The sequence below is a fragment of the Heterocephalus glaber genome, unplaced genomic scaffold (assembly GCF_053883595.1).
Source record: "Heterocephalus glaber isolate CG9 unplaced genomic scaffold, H.glaber_assembly_v1.0 deba00001755, whole genome shotgun sequence".
In the NCBI taxonomy this organism is placed as follows: Eukaryota; Metazoa; Chordata; class Mammalia; order Rodentia; family Bathyergidae; genus Heterocephalus; species Heterocephalus glaber.
In genome coordinates, this window is record NW_028258453.1 from 469,441 (window position 1) to 488,829 (window position 19,389).

The following is a 19,389-nucleotide window of genomic DNA, read 5'->3' on the forward strand; positions in this document are numbered from 1 at the left end:
GAGTACAAGAGGGCTCCTTGTGAACAAGAGGCCGACGCCAGCCAGGTGCCCCAGAGGAGCCAGAAGTGGCATCTTCCAGAATCTGTGCATGTGGTCTGTACCTGGACCACTGGCTTAGTGACCTCAGAGAGCCCCTCACATCAGAGCCTGCGGGTCTCCGTGCCTGTGGGGTGAGGGCTGGTGCCATCTCATGTTTCACCTGTCCTGAGTCAGCTGGATGGAGCTTGAGGCCAGGACCAGTGGTGCAGGTGGGCTCCCTGAGGCCCCAACCCTCAGGGCATCTTGGAGTGAACCTAAGGTCCTAGCAACTTAGGGTAGTGGAGGACGCCAATGTGCTGGGCACCGTATATGAGGTGTTTGTGCTGCTGGTGTTTAAGAATTCCTGGGAGGTGCCTGTTTTAGGATAGGAAAGCTGAGGTTGCAGAGGTGAAGGGAATTGTCCAAGGTCATGGTCTATCTTGCAAACCCCTTTCTAACTTGTTCCATGCATGATCTCCTTTCTTTTCTCAGATGTTCTGTGATTGTCACAGGGATACATTGGCACTGGGCCTATGTACAAAGCCAGCCAGGGGTGTGTTATGGTTTGGGTCTAGATGTCTCCCCAAAGCCTCATGCGGTCATAGGGCTTTTGCAGAAGTGTCTGAATCTAGAGTGAGTGATGCTGGGATTAAGGATGTTCAATTACTAAGCCAGTCCACTAAGTGGGTTGGCACCGCCCTACTCCTGATAGTTTGGATAAGATAAAAGGGGCAGAAAGATGCTGTTAAGGTTCCCTTGTTGCTTTGCTACCTTTGGTACATCATGGATTATTGGCCCTCTGCCATGTGCCACTCAGCCTTGGAGCCAGCTGATTATGGACCGAAACCTCTACAAACTGTGAGCTAAATAAACCTTTCCCCCTTTAACATTGGTGTCGAGTATTTTGCCTCAGCAACAAGAGAAAAGTAACTAAGACAGGGTATTAGTGACCTTGCACTAGAGTCTCTGATCCTGTGTTGGACTGGCCACTTCAGGAAGCATTATCTCTCAGGCCTTGTGTTGGTCACACTAGGGTGGCCTGCATGGTAGTCACAGATGGCCTCTGAGTCCCAGTGACAGTTTCTGCTCTGGCTGCATGTCAGTCATGGGCTGTCCTGGGACTCTGCTCGCTCAGGTCATCTTCCTCACTACAGAGCCAGGCTGGCCAGCAGCCACCATCCAAATGCTGCTAGTGATGCTGGCTGGAAGCTAGAACTAGCCCCGAGCCTTCTTCTTGGAAGGGATGCTTAGTATAGCCACTTCTGGCTCACCTTCTGTCTCGGGGCCTGACTCATGGGTAGGGAAGATCCCCATGCATATTCCCTGGTGCTCAGTGGAGAGGGGCTCGCTCCTTGTCTCTAGGAGCTCACCGTCCAGTGGAGGAACAGTTGTAGCTCAAGAAAGGGATGACTCAAGTGAGAGGACTGTGGCATAGCAAGCACAGGGCTGTGGGTGTCTGCAGAGAATTGCAGAGGAGGCCCAGTGAGGAGCAGAAGAAAGTTGCTGGAGACCCAGAGTGGGTGCTGGGTGCAGGCTGCATCCCTTTTGCTGTCCAGGGGGTGTGGCCAGTGGTGATTGCTGGGAGCCACCTACCCAGGAACTTAGCCAAGACTTGGTCCTTGTCGGATCTCCTGTCCTCCCAGCCGGGGTCATCCAGGCCTCTCTCTGCTGCAGTGCCTGCAGTTCCCCCCAGGGATGAATCAGCTCCATTCTCCACGAGCAAAGGCATCAGGGTTGCCAGGGAGATCCAGGGGCTGCTACCTGTACTTCTGGAAGCTGAGCTCTTTCCATGTCAGTGAGAGATGGTGGCACTCATAGCCTCGGGCCTCGGATTCAGTCCCTGGATGCCAGCAGGGTCCCTGTGGAGTCCTTGTGGGGTGGGCTCCATGTGGCTCTCGGCAGCAGAGGCCCTGGCTTGGGCATAGTTGGCTTGGATCACAGCTCTGCCAGCTGATGGCTGGGTGATGTCAGGCCCCTCACTTGCACATTTCCTCCACTGAGCTTGGGATCCTGATGGCTCACATGGGATGCACTGTGCCCTGTGGTAGGAGGCAGATGACACATCCATTCACTAACCCACCACCTAGTGTAGCTGGGGGTGGGAACCCGTGCCCTGTCGTGACGTGATGTGGTTCTGCCCAGAGCAATCAGCTGGCACTGTGCTGGCCCCTTGCTAAATGGTGTTACTGTCATTCTTGAAGACAGGAGCTCTGTGGGGCTGGAGAAGAGACCCCCAGCCCAGATCTGGAGCATTTCTGGGGAGTAGAAGAGTGAGGAGTACTTTCGGGCTGAACCCAAGATTTCAGCTCCATCCTGGCTCTGAGTCTCGGGGTGCAGAGGTCCTGAGAGGGTGTCTTGAGCCAGCAAAGCTGCCTGCATGGGCTTGGGACCATTGTGGAACTGCAGTCCAGGGCCAGAGTGGCTCCCCCACCTCTCTTAGCAGGTCACAGAGCAGGTACTGCAGAGTTGAGCTGGGGCTCTGAGCTGGATTGACACCCTTAAAGGCCTGGGGGAGGGACAGGGTGTTGGCTTAGTTACCTTTCTTGTTGCTGAGACAAAATACCCAACACCTACAAGTTAAAGGAGTAAAGGTTTATTTCAGCTCAGTTTGTAGAGGTTTCAGTCCATAGTCTGCTTGCTCCAAGACAAGGTGGCATGACAGAGGGGCATCGCAGAGGAGAAATAGTCCATGGCAGGGAAGGCAGGAGACAAAGAAGCAAAGCAGCAGCAGCCAGCCTGCCTTTCCCTTTTATCCCATCCAGGCTACAAGCCTTTAGGGTGGTGCCACCCACACCCAGGGTGGGGCTTCCCATTATCCACACCTAGAACTAACCAATCAATGGGCTAATCCTGTACCACACACCCCTATCCATATTCACACACCCACGATCCAACCGTTTCCCCAAAGCTCCATCTAGGAGTGCATGAGGCTTTGGAGGGACATCTGGATATGAGCCGTTACAGGTGTCTCCCCTCTCATCCACTCCAGTCATGCGGGGATGAGGAAGCTTGGGCCAGATATAGGCAGGGCTGGGGACAGACGTAGAGCAGGGGCTCCTCCATGCATGGACATGCATTTGGGGAAGATGGAGTGGCTTAGGGTGTTCCAAGTGTGTGTGGTGGGTGGGGGTGCCATGTGTGAATGTCCCATGGGGGTTGGGTTGGGGGAATTAGAGGGCTGTTCTTGGAGCTTTCTGGTGGGGTCATGAATGCTGTGCATTGGGGTGGACGGAAGGTCCTGGGCTCATGGGATTGGGGGAGGATCTTGATGAGGGGAGGGCTTGGGACCGTCGAGGGTGGGATGGGTCACTCTGGCTTGAGCTGTGCTCTATTTCTTCTTTCAGCATCCAGGGCAGCTTGGGCTGAGGTTTGGGCCTGGGGGTCCAGGAGGCGAGTGTGGCCACTGGGGCCGAGGGACTGAGTTATGGCAGCAGAGGAGCCCAGCACGGGAGGCTGGGCAGCAGATCAGCGACTTCATAGATCCTCAGGGTCATTACTTGCTGTTGTCACCGAGAAACATGCAAAATGAAAATGAATGGTTGGAGAAGATGGATTCGTCTGATGTCTAGCCAGGAGCAGCCTTTTATGGCTGAACGATGTTGGTTTCCTCTTGCCTCTGAAGACAAGTGAGACTCAGTGGCACTGAAGGAAGATAGGCCCAGATCAGAACCCGCGGGAACCTCACTGTCGTCTGTGGCTGCCTGGGCAGAGGGTCTGATTTCACACACCGGGCAAGAACAGATTGGTGCTAAGACCTGGGGCTCTGGATTCAGACACAGCTGGGTTCAAATCCAGGCTGGGCCACTTAGAAGCTTCGTGCCTTCGGACGAGCCTCAGTGTCCTCATCTGTGAAATGGAAGGATTTCCCCTGGCTAGGTCTTGGATTTTAAAGCACATGGTACAGTGCCTGGCACAGGTCATCAGGGCTGGGTGCAGCTGAAGTGATCAGAGGTTGATGTGGTCCAGGCCTTGGTCACTTTCCCCTTGGCAGCATTGGTTGGGTGGGGGTGGGCAGGAGGCCAGGACAGAGGTCTCAGAGAGGGAAGGGGAGATAAGCAAGACTCTTTTTCTCTTTTTGCAGTGCTTGGGACTGAACCAGGGCTTTGCTCTACCACTGAGCTAACCTCAGGCCCGAGAATAAGTTTCTAAGAAGAGACTGTGTCCAGGGCAGGGATATTGGGAGCTCACAGCTATAGGGTGTGGTGTGAGGCCAGGGCAACCACTCCTTGCTTAAATGTGGCAAGGAAGAAGAGTGGTGGACAAGGGCAGTCCCCCCTGGCTGGCCCAGGGCTTAGTGACAGGCAGTGTTCAGGGGACGTCGTTGGAGGCCAGCACGCAGGCCTTCTCTCCTGGGAGCATCCTGACAGCAGAGAGCAGTGGCCTCGGAGGAAGGGGTGGTGGTGACGGCCGGGCGTGGGGAGGTCTCTGTGTTGGGCGTCTGTCTGCCCGCATGCCTGCCTCTCTGTTGCTCTGAAGGAGGCAGGGGCTGGGCCTGCAGCTGCCTGGGCAGAGCAGCTCCTGCGTGGGACATGGCTCTTCTCTCTGCACACAGACTCAGCGCTTCACTGTGACCTTGCTCCTCAGTCAGGGTCAACATGCAACATGGGCCGGTTTTTCCTGGACAGAGAGGAGGGCAGAAGGCTTGTTCTGTAGGACCAGTGGGCACCCTTCAGGGTGTCCAGGGAATGGGCCTCACTAGAGACAGCGGCGTGGCGGGAACTTAAGCTTCCAAGAGGGGGCAGCACCCCAAGGACCTGCATCCAGCAGTGTGGAGCAGCAGGTACTGGGTGTCTCCCAGCCTGCCCTGCTCTCCACCCTGTGCAGCAGGGTGCAGACTCCAGACCTGGGGGCAGGGGGACGGGGGCACATGAGATGTAGGAGGACAGACAGGGAGTGCTGCAGAGAACCCGAGGGCAGTGGGGGGTGGAGGTCTGGGGGCATGGCTAAGGGTGGGCACTGCTGCAGCCGAGATGGAGATGCGGGTGCCCAGCTGGTATCTCCTGGGGCCAGCTTGAGCTGGTAGAGTTAGAAGACCCTCAGGGAAAGCAAAGTGGAGGAGCATTCCAAGGTTCTGCTAGTAACCAGAAACCAAAAATCTTGACCCTGCAGGTGAGTGGCTTGCATTCTGGTCCTGGGTCTTCTGGGGTCCTGAACAGGTTCCAGCCCCTCTTTTGACTTCAGCGAGAGCCAGAGTTTCTGGCAGCAGACCCTTTGTCCACAGCAAGTGTTCCAGGATGCCCAATACTCTGAACTGAGCACAGAGAGGTGGGGAGGGTGAAGCAGGCTGGTCTCTAAAGCCTGTGTATAAACAAACACACTTGCCCTAGATTTAAAAAAATTCATATTTGAAGCCAACTCTTAGCATTTGATGTGTGCCAGGCATTGTTCTAAGCACTTTATTCACTGAATTCTCACCACAGCCTGAGGAGGGAGGTGGGGAAACTGAGGCAACAGAGGTGAGGCGAAGTCTCAAGGTTACACAGCTAGTGAGTGGCACAGCTAGGATTCCAGCCCCAACAGTGGGGTCTAGGATGGGGTTTGTGGTGCAGTGATCCAGGGACCCGAGGAGCTGCACCATGGATCCCAGCCAGCTAGTCTTGGTGGCAGTGCCAGGGGCCTAGATCCAGAGGCTGGGAGAGGTGAGATCCGCCTTGCTGCTTCCTGTCCCCAGCTGGGATCACCCAGGCCCTCAGTGCCCAAGGCTGGCGAACAATGGATGGGTGCACGCGTTGGGATGCCAGAAATGGAATGCAGGGGTCTCTCCACTGAGTCCACACTCTCACCACCGAATCTGTTCTAGCGGATGAAACGCAGGGGATGTCATACCAGATTAATGGATAAATGACTGTCTGGGTTTGGCAGGATGGCTGTGGGCAGCAGTGAGAAGCCTCATTATGCACGGCTCCACCTCAAAGAAGCAGCCTGCACAGTCGCCCAGCTCCTGGGCCTGTGAACAGAGCATTAAATTGTTGCAAATGGCTCCCGTTCACTCGCAGAACAAAGATGTTTTCTCCGGAATAAATCGCCTCCCTCGCAGCACTTCGAGCCCCGAGTTCCCACACAGGCAGCCTCTGCAGGGAGCGGGTGGGGGAGGTCCCTTGGGCCTGGGAACCAGGGTGGGGGCCCTGGAGCCCCGCTTCCTGCGGCCTCTGTCCAGAGCTCTGTCCCAGGTCTCTGTGGCCCTGAGGCCTATGGGCGACCTGGACTTTCACTGGCCATGCAGGGGGCCCTGGAGGAACATGGATTGGAGGTCAAGTCTGGAGAGCAGTGTTGCTGGTGGTCAGTGCCTGAATTTGTGCATTGCTGGCCGTTTGTGCAATCAACAGGCAGTTGTTTAATCTCTCTGAGCTCCGTTTGTTCACAGAGGGTGGCTGTGACAGGGCTTCGCAGGGACCATGAATGACAGACCTCAGGTGGAGAAGGCTGTGGCCTACTGTGGGTGTGTGTAGGGGCATGGTGTGGCTCTGCCTCCTATGGGGGTCAGTCCCCTGTCCAGGCAGAGGGCTGCAGTGCCTGGACCTCATCTGGTAGCCTGGGACCTAGCTGGACCCAAAGGCCCAAGGTAGCCGGGCTTTCCTTCCTGAGCTCCCAAGGTGTCTGGCTGGCCCCTGGCTGGGTGGGACTAGAATCTCTGATGACAGCTGGGCAGGGAGGCTGAGGTGGGAGGATAGCAAGTGAGCCTAGCCTGGACTATTTAGCAGCTTAATGAGACCCTATCTTGAAATAAAAAATTAAAAAAGGGCCGATGGAGCTCAGTTGGAAGCCCTGTGTTCAGTTCCCAGTACAGCAAAAACAAACAAACTCCAACCAAACCAACAACCCAAAACCCGGGGAGGTGGATGTGGATGGGCTGGGCTTTACCCTGAGCCAAATTTAAAGACTGTGGCTGGGTGGTTGTGCTGTGTGTCCTGGGCTCCGTGGGGTGAGCAAGTCTGCCATGTGTCTGCGTGCTGGGGCTTCGGGCTGCATACTTATGCCACCTCACACACCTGCCTGGGACCCACTGGGCTGGGCCACCTGGGGTCCTCTGCAGCGCAGGACCTGGCCTGCCTCACTCCCTCCTAGCTGTCTCCCACCTTCCTACCCTGCTGGATAGGGGTTCCTGGGCAGAAGCCTGGGGGTGCTGCCCCGGGTGCTGATGGGGCATCTCCCTGGGTGCCAGGCTCTTCTTGCCTGGGCCCTGGGGTTAGCAGAACAGTGAGGAGCAGGTCCCTGGATTTGGAGGGCTTCTGAGAGCAGTGGCTGCTGAGCACTCACCCGGGCCGGGCCTCATGGTGTTGCTTTTGCTCTCCCCATCTGCGCTTCCCCACAGAATGCACCCCACCCTCCCTACCAGCAGGTCCTATGCTCCCTCTCCCCAGGCATCCTTGGTCCCAGCAAGATGGAGCACCAGTCTCAGACTCGTGAGCTCAGCCTCACTTCTGTCCTAGTATCTTGTGAGCTATAGAACTTGTCTGAGCCTTGATTTCCTCATCCACAAATGGGGGTAATAATGGTGCCCCTGCCCGGTGGGGCTCACCCTGGAGGTCCGCTTCTGGGGAATGCACAGCTCGGAGCCTGGCTCTGGCAGCTTTCTCCTGCTGTCCCTCGGGTTTGGGGAACCTGTGTTTGGGAGGTGTGGAGCAGCTCCCCGGGCAGTGCCCTCCTCCTGTCTTTAACTCCGAATTAAAGGAGGGGACACAAGACTGCCCTCCATTGCCAAGGGGGAATTGTCTGTCTTGTCAGCTCCAGGGAGACTGCAGCAGGAGCCTGGATGATGGGGTCTGGGTATGGTGGCCACCTGGGATGCTCTTCGGTTGTCGGCCCTGTAATCACGGCCATGGCACTCCCAGCCCATGCTGGCCGAGAGATGGGATGTTCCCTCTCCTAGCAGGCCTCTCTGGTTCCCTCTGCAAGGTCTCCCAGTTCATCCTAGTGTGCCTGTCTGTGTCTCCATGGGGATCAGCAGCTCCCGAAGACCCTGTCACAGTCCAGGGACCATTATAGGAACTCCAAGGTGGAGCAGGACCCCCTGGGGGAAGGGGGGTTGCAGGTCTTAGAGGTGGAGCTGGCTTAGGAATCTGTCTGTCACTTGCTGTGTGACCGTGGGGAAGTTACCTAACTTCTCTGAGCTTGGCTTTCCTTATTTCTAAAATAAGGGTGATGTGGTACCTGTTGGTTGTAAGGATTGGTATAAAGGTTAGCATGAAGTAATATTCACAGTGTGGTATAATGCCTGGTGTATTGTTTGGCAGTGCAGGCTCAAAAGTGGCAACAAGTCAGGAGGGCAGCCCCTGAGTTCTCCTGTTGAAGGCAGAGCAGATAACAAGGCGAGGGCAGAAAGCGTGGCCCTCATCTCTGCACTCCAGTGGCTGTGAGCTCCCAGGTGGGGGGCCAGAGCAGCCTTGCAATGTCTCAGGACCAGGTGGGGACTGACTTACATTAACCAAACTCACTAGAGACTAACTTTTGACTGAATACACCCAGTGCGTTAATTCATGGGGAGAAACCACTGTAACCCCCCCCCCCCCCCCGCAACGCCCGGGAGCCAGCCAAGCAGGCGCTGTGCACATTCGTCTCCACTAGAGGGAGGGTCTTGCCGAGGGAGTCTCTTTGGGGGAGGGGTCTTAGGAACAGGCTTCCTTTTATTTTAAATGTATAATTATTAGTGCGTGTTGATTGTAGAGATTAAGGGGATTCGCCGTGACATTTCTGTACATGCGTATGCTGTGTATGGTCTTCCGCCCGCCCCCCCCCCCCCCCACTGGCCCCACTTTGCCTCTGTGTTCTTTTCATCTGTCCTCCCTCTGCTTGCCTGCCTCCTCTCTCTCTGTACCCCTGCACCCCATGTGGTACCAGGGCTGCTGCGAGAGGCTGGGCTTGGGCTTGACTGAATTTGAAACCATTAACTGTATTTCCTACTTGACATGTACAGATTTGCCCCGGTGTTGGCAGTGCCCACATTCCCCTGTTATTCCTTGATAATTTGTATTTTAATATAGGTTAATGTACATGGTTTGATACATAATTTATATAGTTTGATATATAATTATATATTTTAATATAATTTAGTAATGTTCTCTAATCAGAGACGTTTTGTGCACACCAATAGTTTACATCTTTGTGGTGGGAAGAGGGCAGAGGTCTGGAGACATTCTTGTCTCCACTTCTGGTGTAAATTATGGGAGCAGGCAGGTCAGATACAGCCATTTGCCTGGGACAAGGGCCTGGGGTCCTCTAGGAAAGCCAGCTTATATTCTGGGGTCCTCTGAAGCCTTGAGGGGCCATGTCCAGCTGTCAGCTCTATCTTTGTGAGGCCACAGCCCTCATTTACCTCCTGAAAACACCACCCTGTTCCTTTCCTTTGAGGCTAAACATCATTCCACCAGGAAGCCCAGCACTCCTTTCCAGGCAGAACTTTCCCTTCCACTGGTTGTGTCCTTTGATTTCTAATCCCAGCTCTTCCTTAATGTCTTATGTCATCTTTGGGTGAGTGACACAGCCCTTGATGTTGGGCTCTTCCTACATTTTCTCTCGTTTCTCATCTTTCCCATAACCAGAAGCCTCCCCTCATTTGTTCTGTAGTTCTGTAGTCTGGATGTGTCTAACAAGTTGCTTTATTGTTCAAAACATCCTGGCTTCTTTCAGTGAGAGGGGTTATAGGCTGCCTTGCTGACGTCATCACCGGCCATGTGACTTTCCAGGGCCAATCAGGTGAGAGTGAAATTGACATCTCCCTCATGGGACCTGAAGCTTTAGGAGCACTTGGTTCTGCCATCTTCTTTTCTTTGTGCCATGGGAGAAGGCAGCTGGAGCCAATCTGCTGTAGACATGGAGTATGTGAGGAAAAGAAGCTTTGCATTGACTTAAGCCACTGAGATATTTCAGATTGTTTGTTACAACAACCTATCTTAGCTTAAACTAGCACATTGCTCAAGTGTATCTTTTGGTTTACTGGTACATTTTTTTGGTAGTGCCAATTCTGTGTTTTTATACCTTCCAACAGTAGTTCTGTTAGAATCCTAGAGATATTAATTTGTCTCCAGCTCTCCTCTTCAGTGGATATAATGTAATTTTTTCCTCTTTGAAAATAACTGGTAGCATTTCCCCCCAAATCTACATGAGAGTCTATTTTAGGGCTGGCCATTTTTCTGAAATCATACTACTTTCTTTTTCAAAGAATTGGACTGTAGGGATTTTTATTTCTTTTATCTATTTTTACTCATCTTTGAATTTTCTCTGCTCTTCCTCTCCTGTTTTGCTGGGAGGTGGGGTTAGTGTCGTGGGTGGGAGGAAAGCCATGTTGCACAGCTGGAGGGGACACTGGCCAGGACCCTTACTGGTGGTGGAAGCTCGGGGTTGGAGGTGGAGGATGTTTTTTGCCCGTTGCTGTTGGCTCTGTGAGGACACTTATCTGTTCCAGTGGGTTGAAGACGGTTTAAATTGGATTAGAGAGAGAGTGTCCTTGGCATGGCTCCCCTGTTCTTTATCTTCTTGGGAATAACCCTTCTAGGTGTCTGGAGTTGGCTTGATGTCACCTTCACACATAGCCTGCTTCCTGGCTGTACTTGAGGTCCCTCAGCTATTCCCCATGACAGGCTTCTGTGTCCCTTTTCTGGCTGGCTGTTCCCTTCCACTCCCGTTCCCTGGTACCACAGTCCCTACTGAATGCTGAGCTCGGGATTGAACTCAGTAAAATCTCTCTTTCCTCATCCTGGGGGTCAGACCGTTATGCACCCACGGGTGGCCACATCCTTCTGCCGGCTCATGTTCAGTGTGACGGCGGTTGAGCCTCAGTGTCTCCCACAGGCTTCCCCTTGAGTCTTCCTACCTGGTCTTATGCCTGCAACTTTCCAGGTACCTCTGTTGAGCTGTTTTGCTCAGTATGGCCCAGTATTGTAGATGACCAAGATCTTTTTGGTTCCCCAATGCTGTATTAATTATCCCTGGAATGGGGCCAATCAGTGTCCTCTGCCAAGTCATTCATAAAACGGTTGAGCAGACATTTCGAAGGCTAGAGCCCTGAGGAAAACCACTGGAGGCTCCACCAGTTGTTAGGAACCATTCTGCTTTGGATCTAGTTAATTAAGTCTCGGAATATAACTAATTGTCCTAGCAGCGGGCTCACCATTCACCGCAGGCACGACTGGGGAAAACCTTGCTGAAACTGACTATCAACCCCTAACTAAGGGCACTGACTCTCCACCTGAATTCCTCCACCTTTCCAGAGGTCCCCAAACAAAACGGAAGGAAGAGGACCCAGGCAGGAATGGGGAGCACTTAGAGACAGGAAATTGGTTGCAGGGAGCTGCCACAGCTCTGGGCCTGAAGGGGCAGAAGGGTGGTGGTGGGGTGTTGGGTCAGGGCTGCAGAGCCTGGGAGAGGATCCAGTGGACAGAGGGGCTGCCCAGTGGGATCTGTGACCTCAGACAAGGGACACAGCCACTGCTGATGCCTCCAGTGGCAGAAGCCAAGCAGATGTAGAAGCCAAGCAGGTTAAGGGGGTCCCCAGAGCTGATCCCAGAGGCCAGCCTGGCAGGGCACACAGTAGAGTGGGTTAGGAGGTGCTAGCAGAGTGGGGCTCACTAGGTCAGGCTATGATTGTGTGTGTGTGTCTATCAAGTGTCCCCTAACCTCCCTTCTGTGTGGTAGTCACTTACTATTGTCCTTACCAGCCTTGTAGATTAAATACTGTTCAGAGTGCTGATCCCCTGGGATAGAGAGAGGGCTTCTCTGTCTGTGGTCACTTGTGGGTCCTCTTGCCAAGGGGCCGAGTTTCATTGCTGTCATGACGGTGTGATAACACAGGTTCAGTGTTGCTAATTAAATGCCTGTGGGTGCTCACTGGGCTACTCCAGGTGGAGAGAGAGGCAGCCCTGTTGACAGGAGGGGGAAGAGAGCCAGCGGGACCTTGGGATGGGGAGCAGTTAGGTGGGTGTCCGTGGGGTTGTTCCTGTGCTCAGGGCTGCCCTGAGCAAGACACACAGGCAAAACCCACTCAGACAGTGTGGCACATGCCTGTAATCCCAGCACCCAGAAGGCTGAGGCAGGAGGAATGCAATGGGTTCAGGGCCAGCCTGGGCTACTCAGTGAGTTCAATAGCCTGAACTCTGCAGTAAGACTCTTTTTCAAAAGAACTAAAAACAGATTAACAAACCTCACACATGTACCTGCTGGGACAGAAGAGCTATGGCAACCCCTGGAAGCCTGGACAGTGTCTGGCTCATGCCTGGATTTGCAGATGGAAGGGCGCTGTAACCTGATGAGCATGACGTCCTCTCCAGGAGCCCCAGCTGTGGACGGCTGTGGGGCCATGTGCTGGTTGGGAGCTCAGAGACTGTGGGTTGTAGGGAGGTGAAGGAGTTGGGCTGGACCGAGGCTGGGGTCCACTTGTCAATCCCCCTGCTGACCCAGCACAGGGCAGTGGACGTGGTCTGTCTGGGAAAGAGAGGAGGAGGTGCTCTGGGCTGCCCTTCGGGTGCTCAGAGCCAGGCCAGGTCTGCTGTGAGGTGCAGGAGGCTCAGCCAAGGCATCCTGGGGGTGGAGAGCACAGGGAAGGTGTCCCCAAGGGCTGGTGTGTGTGTATGCATGCACATTGACGTAGGCCTTGAGGTATGGAGACCTTTTTGTGTGTGATGCTGGGAATTGAACCTAGGACCTCACACATGCTAGGCAATCACTCTACCACTGAGCTACATCCCCAGACCATCTTTGAAAATTTTATTTTGATACACAAGCTTAAATATGGTGTGGTTTCTCTTATGTGAGAAACCCAAAATATAAATAAAGAGCAAAATAAAAAGACAGATAATTAGAAATAGGGAATGGGCTGGGGATTTAGCTCAGTGATGCTGCTGCCTGCCTCGCAAGTGCAAGGTCCAGAGTTCGATCCCAGGTGCCAAACAAAACCAAACCAAATAGAAACAGGGAGATAGATCATTTGCAAATGGAAAGGGGATCAAGAGATGGACAGGGGAAAGGAAAGCAGGTATAAAAGAATTAAGATGTGTTATGTATATGGACCAACTCCCTATGAGGAATGTGATCATTATGTACTGCAAACATTTACAAATAAAAAAGTAAAAATTGAAAAAATTTTTATTTTGAGACAGGGTCTCACAAGTTGCCCAGGCTTTGAGCTTGTTGTCCTCCTGCTTCTTAAGTAGCTGGGATGATAAGTGTTCACCATGGTCAGCAACAATTTAATTATTAATTGTAAAGTATCAATTTAGTGTCATTGACAGAATCTTTGGAAAAGAAAAGACAAAAATAGAAAGTTTGCTTCTTGGCTTGATTCCTTACACGCCCTTCTTACATATTGGTGATTCCTCAGGGAGGGAGACAAGAGTGGCAAGGTCACATACAACTGCGTGGGGGCCACAGAGCAGGAGGTACAGTGGGTGAATGAAGGGTTCGAGTGGGGACCAGGATTGGACAGGATGCTCCCCGTGTGCCCCAGGGGCTGGTCCTGATTTGGGCTTCTTGCATCCTGGAGGTGTCCCCTGCTTTTGCTGAGTGGCACCCTCAGAGTGGCCAACAAGGGTCCTTCTGCAGCCTGGCAGCCCCTGGTGTATCTGGCCAGGTCTGCTTCTGGGACCCCTGTTTGACCTGGACCAGTCTCGGGTTTAGCAACTTGCGGGGCCCTGTCTATACTGTGGAGCAGTGCGCAGGCCCCAGTCCTGGTGGCCCAGAGTGATCCTGAAGCTCGCGGAGGCCCTTTGCCCAGGGGCTGCCAATGTGAGTCAGGGTTGTTGAGAGCTACCTGGGTGAACCTAAAGGCAGCCTGGTCATTTTCCCATTTCATGTGTCTCAGAATCATGGGGAAATCTTGTTTTTAAAGAAAGTCCGAAGACAGGACCCCATTGCAAAAGTTTCTGCTTCTTTAGATTCGAGGTTGGAACCAGGCATTTGCAAAAATCAGATTCTAAAAGGTCCCAGGTGGTGCCACTGCTGTTGGCCTGGGCACCCCACTTTGAGAATCATGGTGTGGGGACTCTTGGTACCTCTGGGTGGAGGGCAGGTGCTGGCTGTCTCATAGATGGTGAGCCATGAAGTCACTGGAGGAAGGGAAGGAGCGGGCCCTTCTCCTTGGCTAACAGGGACATCATCCCCATTTTCCCTTGAGGCAGAAGCTGCCTGTGGCCACCTGCTTCCCTTGCGAATCCCCAGCTCCCCTTTCCTGATACCTTCAGGCCTGGCCAGCTGTCTGCCTCTGCTGCTGTGTGTTCTGAGAAGACCCTTGAGCTCCAGGCTCCATCCAGTGGGCTCAAGTCTTGGCCCGGAGGGAGGAGCATCAGGGTGTGCTGGAAAGCAGCAGCTCGAGCTCTGCAGCAGAGTAGTGCTTTGCACAGTGCTGTATGGCCATAAATAATGTATCTGCCACAGAACCCAGCCCCAGGAAGCCCAACTCCTGGCACACATTCAGAAGCATATTTCAATGCAGAAGCCACAGGACGAGCATTCTCATCTCTGTCTTTTATCATCAGTTTCCAATAAAAAATCAGAGCAGCTCATGTCCTGGGGCTCCAGCCTGGTGCCTGTGGGGAAAACAATTCTCCCAAGAGCCTGCTGCCAGTGCCCAGATGTGGGGCTATCCGGGGCATTCCAGAGCTCATTCTTTGGGAGCGTCAACATGTAGATGAGCCGTTCTTGGGGGAAAAGACAGAGCTGTCAGCCAGGCTGCCTGATGCCCCTGGTTTCTATAGCTACAGTAAATGTAATTACCAAAAAGTAACCCTTTGTGGATTTCATTGTAACCTCAGATAGCTAATGACATTTCCTGGGTTTCTAGCAATTTGGGACAAAATGCTCATTTTGAATTTAGCATGAGTAATGTTATTTTCCATCTTAGTTAAGTACTTTGTGTCATAAAAGAGTTATTTGCACAGAGCCCCTGGTTCTGTCAGTAAACATATTACAAATATTATCACCACTTATGTTCTGAATGAAGGATGTGCTGAAGACCCAGAGAAACACTCCTCCTGTACATTTACAACTTTGCTTGGAGACTCAGCAAATTCAGCATGAAATCCTTATGGAGGAAATTCAGACCGTGCACCAATAACGCATGCTCCGTTGGGGCCCCCCTGGAGATGGTAGTATTATCTCAGGGAGCACAAACTTTGTAAATACATCCTTCCACCACCCCAAGACAGCGGGCGCCAGGCAGTGTCATTTGGTTACCGACAAAGGTGACAGATGCTGACTGTCTCTGGTGCAGAAAAATGGAAGTCGTTGACTGCAGCTTGTTAGGGAAAAACACATTTCCTCTCTTCTCCGGGAGACATGTGGAATTTGCACACCAAAGTAGAGTTGGTGTCAAACCACATATTCGTTCATCCATTTATTCATGCACCTCGAGGATCCATCCACACAGACCCGTAAATAATTGTTATGGTGCGGGCATACTAATGCAAGTCTGTGTGGGTGGGGTGCAGTAGAGTGTGGAAGTCCAGAGGTGGGGGGTGTCCAAGGTCTCCCAGGAAGGTGAGCTTTGACCAGGTCTGAGGGGATGTGACTCAACTGGGCACCCAGGGGCTGATGGGAGATACTCCCATCTAGATGTGATGTTGAACCCATTCTCCGGCCCAGTCCAAGTCTCTGGGGTCAGCTGCAGCTGGGTTCTAGGCCTGGCTGTGCCATTCAGCAGTGGAGTGACTGCAGGTAAGGCCAGAGCCTCAGTTTCCTCCCATATGAAGTGGGGACAGCCACGCTGACCTCCTCTGGTGGTGATGAGGAAGACGGGAGACAGCCCCCAGGTGTAGGCACCGCTGCCCACTCAGGTCGCCATCTTTGGGCCCCAAGAGTGTTCATCAGATGTTCAGGGGAAGTTCCTGCTCAAAGAAGTTTCCGAGATAGCCCTGGGTTCAGGGGGACCCAGAGGAACCTTGGCAGGTGGGTAGCGCTGAGCTGCTTTGGTGTGTACCAGGTGTGTGGAGGGTGTCTGTGCTCCCCGACCTTAGCTACAAGAAAAGCAGCCAGGCGATAGAGGCCTTGTTTCACTCCAGCTAATGCTTGGGCCTGGCAGTGGCACTTGTAAGCACTGGCAGGTAAATTCAAGGGTACAGGAACTTGAGGGCTGAAGCTCCTGCTTTCTTTCCTGGCCCTAGATCCAGGATTCACTGGCAGGGTCCAGCCCTGGTCGAGACCTGCAGGCCACCCTTGTCTGTGGCCTGATAGGCTGGGGAGCCCAGCAGGAGGGTGCACATCTAGAGTTTTCCAGGAGAAGGTGGCTCTGGAAGGCCTGGGGACCTGCTCCAGGCAGAGGTGAGCCTTGGGTGTGGGGATTGGCTGTAGCCTCAAGGCTATAGGTAATTAGCATAATTTTTTCATGTTGCATATAAAAATACATGTAGTTTTCAGTGCTTCTTGGACCAGCCTGCATGCATTTCCACTGGGGACCTGAGACGAAGCCCACCCTGCTCACCACCTTGCTCTTTGCTGGAGTCCATTCCTGTGTTGAAACCTCCTCAGGACACCTTATCCCTGGAAGGCTGTGCCCAGAAGGCAGCTATGGGAGGAAAGGGGCTGCTCCATGGCAGAGGAGGAGAGCTCAGTGTTGTTAGGAGACTGGAGAAGCCACCATGGCTGTTCCTCTGCCTCTGCTCAGGGCCACCTATGTGCTCTGAAGAGAGGGAAATCTTCCCTACTCACAGGCTGGAGGACATTCACTTGCATGAGAAGTCTTGCCTCTGGAGGCAATGTCTATACTCTCTCCTGTCTTTGTATCTTCTTCATGTGGAATTCCTGATAGACCCAATCATGTATTCATTCACTCATTCATGCACATGTGCATGCATGTATCCATCCATCCATCCATCCATCCATCTCACACAGCCATCCACCCATTCATCCAGCTTCCCACTCATCCATTTATCACCATCCGTGCATGCATCCACCCACCCATTCCCATTGATGAGGCTGTTCTGTGAGTCAGGCTTTGTACAAGTAACTGGAGATTGGAGGCAGTCACACAGGCAAACCTGTGTGAGAGGATCTCCAGGTCCAGTAGTGGGCTGGATATCAGAGGCTTTCTCAAGGAGGGCCATCTGGGTTGCATCTGGAATTAAAGAAGGCTTTTACTTAGCAAAGCAGTGTTGAGGAAAAAGTGTTCTAGGCAGAGGGGACAGCCTAGGCAAAGGCATGAGCCGTGAAACAACTCTCTGTCCGTGAAGGCAGAAGGAGGGAGAAATGGAGGTGGTGGGTGGTGGGAGAGGAGCCTGAGGGGACCAGCTGTGGGCCTGCTGGTGTGAGGGCCAGGTGTGTGTTTAGAGACTGGAGAGGATGATGCAGAGTGGGAGGCCTGTGCTGGATCCGGGCAGGCTGTGACTCAGCGGTGGAGAGCTCCTTGAAGGGAGGACTAGTGGGGACCAAGGGCAGTGGAGACCACATGCTGGGTCCTCTCCAGCCTCCCAGCCCCTGCTCCAGGGCACAGGCCCTGCTGCCAAGCAAGGGCATTCTGGGCACCACCTGTCTCCTGAGAAACAGGGAGGCCTTGGTGTGGGACTCTCGCCACCTGCTTATGGCTCCTAGGCATCATGGTGGACAGGGACAGATATTGGGGGGCAGATTTTTCTCAGAGCTCCTCTGGATTGTCCTGCACCAAAATTAAACATAGACTGAACCTCAGCCTGCTGGTTGTTTTGGCTCTTGCTGAAGAGGGGCAGCTGCAGGCATTCGAGCCTTGACGCCACATTTCCTTTCACCTGGGAGTTGATTTATGTCTCCAGGTCCTTCCCATCTTGAAAGCAGCTGGGAGCCAAGGATGGCACTCATTCTCCAGGGAGGAAGTAGAGGCCCAGAGAGGGTGAGCTTTAGCCAAGTTCATGTGACCAGCATAGAAAGAAGGGATCTTTCAGGTCTGCTGGAGAGGGAATCATGTATAGGTTGGTTTTTGTTGATTCATGTTGATGTTCTTCTCACCATTCCAAGCTGTCGCCCCTCCCTGTCCATGCCTGTCCCCTCCCAATTTGGCCCTGCAGATCTAGCTGAATATGGCCGCCTGCAAGATGGTGGGTCATCCTGTGGGTGGGGCCTCTGCACCCAGGCAACCCCCAGCTGGTGTGTGTGAGGGGGTGAAGGTGGGTAAAGGTGACTGATGCTGGCAGGATTGACCTTATCAGATGTTGCCTCTGCCAACAGAAGCTACTCTGCACCATCTGTGTGCTTTGCAGAAGTGCTTTGGGTTGTTGGGAAGGAATTTTATAAGCCAGGACAGGAATGCTATACATTTTAGGGTCAGCAGCCTCCTCTGCTGGTTTCCTGGGCCCAAGGACTCATTTCTCAGGCTCTGGAAATGGGGGTCCAGATTGAAGCCAGCTCCTTGGGGTCCTGCGCCCTCCTGTTGTGCTCAAAGGAGGGGCACCTGGTGTGTCCAGGAGGCACTGGTGGGCTCATACTGACTTGGGCCATGACCTTAGACAACACCCCTCAAATGCCCAGGCCTCTGGGGTGGCACCTGTTGATAAGTTGTGGTATTTGGGGCACAGATGGACCCACTGCCACCTCATGCCAGGTGTACACAGGCCCTGATACTGGGCCAAGTTGGTTCTTTCACTCTCTTCCTGGACCTTGTGCACTGTGTCATGAGCCTGTCCACCTCATGGCTGGATGCCCACTCTCAGGGTCCAGCTATGCAAGTCTCCACTCTGCCCAGTGCCACTTGTCCTCACACTCCTCAGTGTTCCCCTCCCAGCCTCAGGACTCTGGATCTTGCCTCTCTCCTCTTGTTTCCCCCACTTCAGAGAGAGACTTACAGTTCAAGGCTCCTTCTCTCCTCTTGGCCCCTTATTAAAAGCTTCAGTCAGGGGCTTCTCTTCTTTGTCTGCTTTCCTTGGAGACAGTGCACAGCCAACATTCTGATTTTATGGGGTTGGTTTGGTCTCTTTGGTGATTAGTTTGAGAATTTATTGATCCATCTATCCAGCAGCCATCTATCCATCTGTCCATACTTCTGTCCTTCCATATACTCATCTATCCATCCATCCATCCATCCATCTATCCATCCACCCGCCCACCCACTTACCCATCCATTCAAGCATCCACCCACCTTCCCTTTCCTTCCCTTCCCCTCCCTCCCCTCTCCTTCCTTTCTTTTCTTCCATCTATCTATGCACCCATCAGTCAACCTGTCCATCCATCCTTCCATCCACTCACCCGCCCATTCACTGTTCTATCTTTCTATTCATCCATCCACCCCACTTCTCATCCACCCACCATTTATCTTCCCTTTCTTCCTTGCCTCCTTCCTTCCACCCACCCATCTCTCCATCTCTCCATCTATCCTTCCATCCATCCTTTCTATCTACCCACCCATTATCCACCCACCCACCCATCCACCTCCCTACTTCTCTATCTCTCCATCCAGCTGACCATCAGTCCATCTCGTCAGTC

The 19,389-nt window shown here is 53.2% G+C and overlaps 1 protein-coding gene and 1 pseudogene across 5 annotated transcripts in view; one reads left to right on the top strand and one right to left on the bottom strand.

The window, feature by feature from the left end:
• Positions 1-17,949, bottom strand: part of LOC147821252 (uncharacterized) — an 88,523-nt pseudogene extending 70,574 nt beyond the window's left edge.
• The window catches only part of Grid1 (glutamate ionotropic receptor delta type subunit 1), a 737,700-nt gene that overhangs the window by 73,109 nt on the left and 645,202 nt on the right, over positions 1-19,389 (top strand). The gene's annotated exons all lie outside the window — the stretch shown is intronic.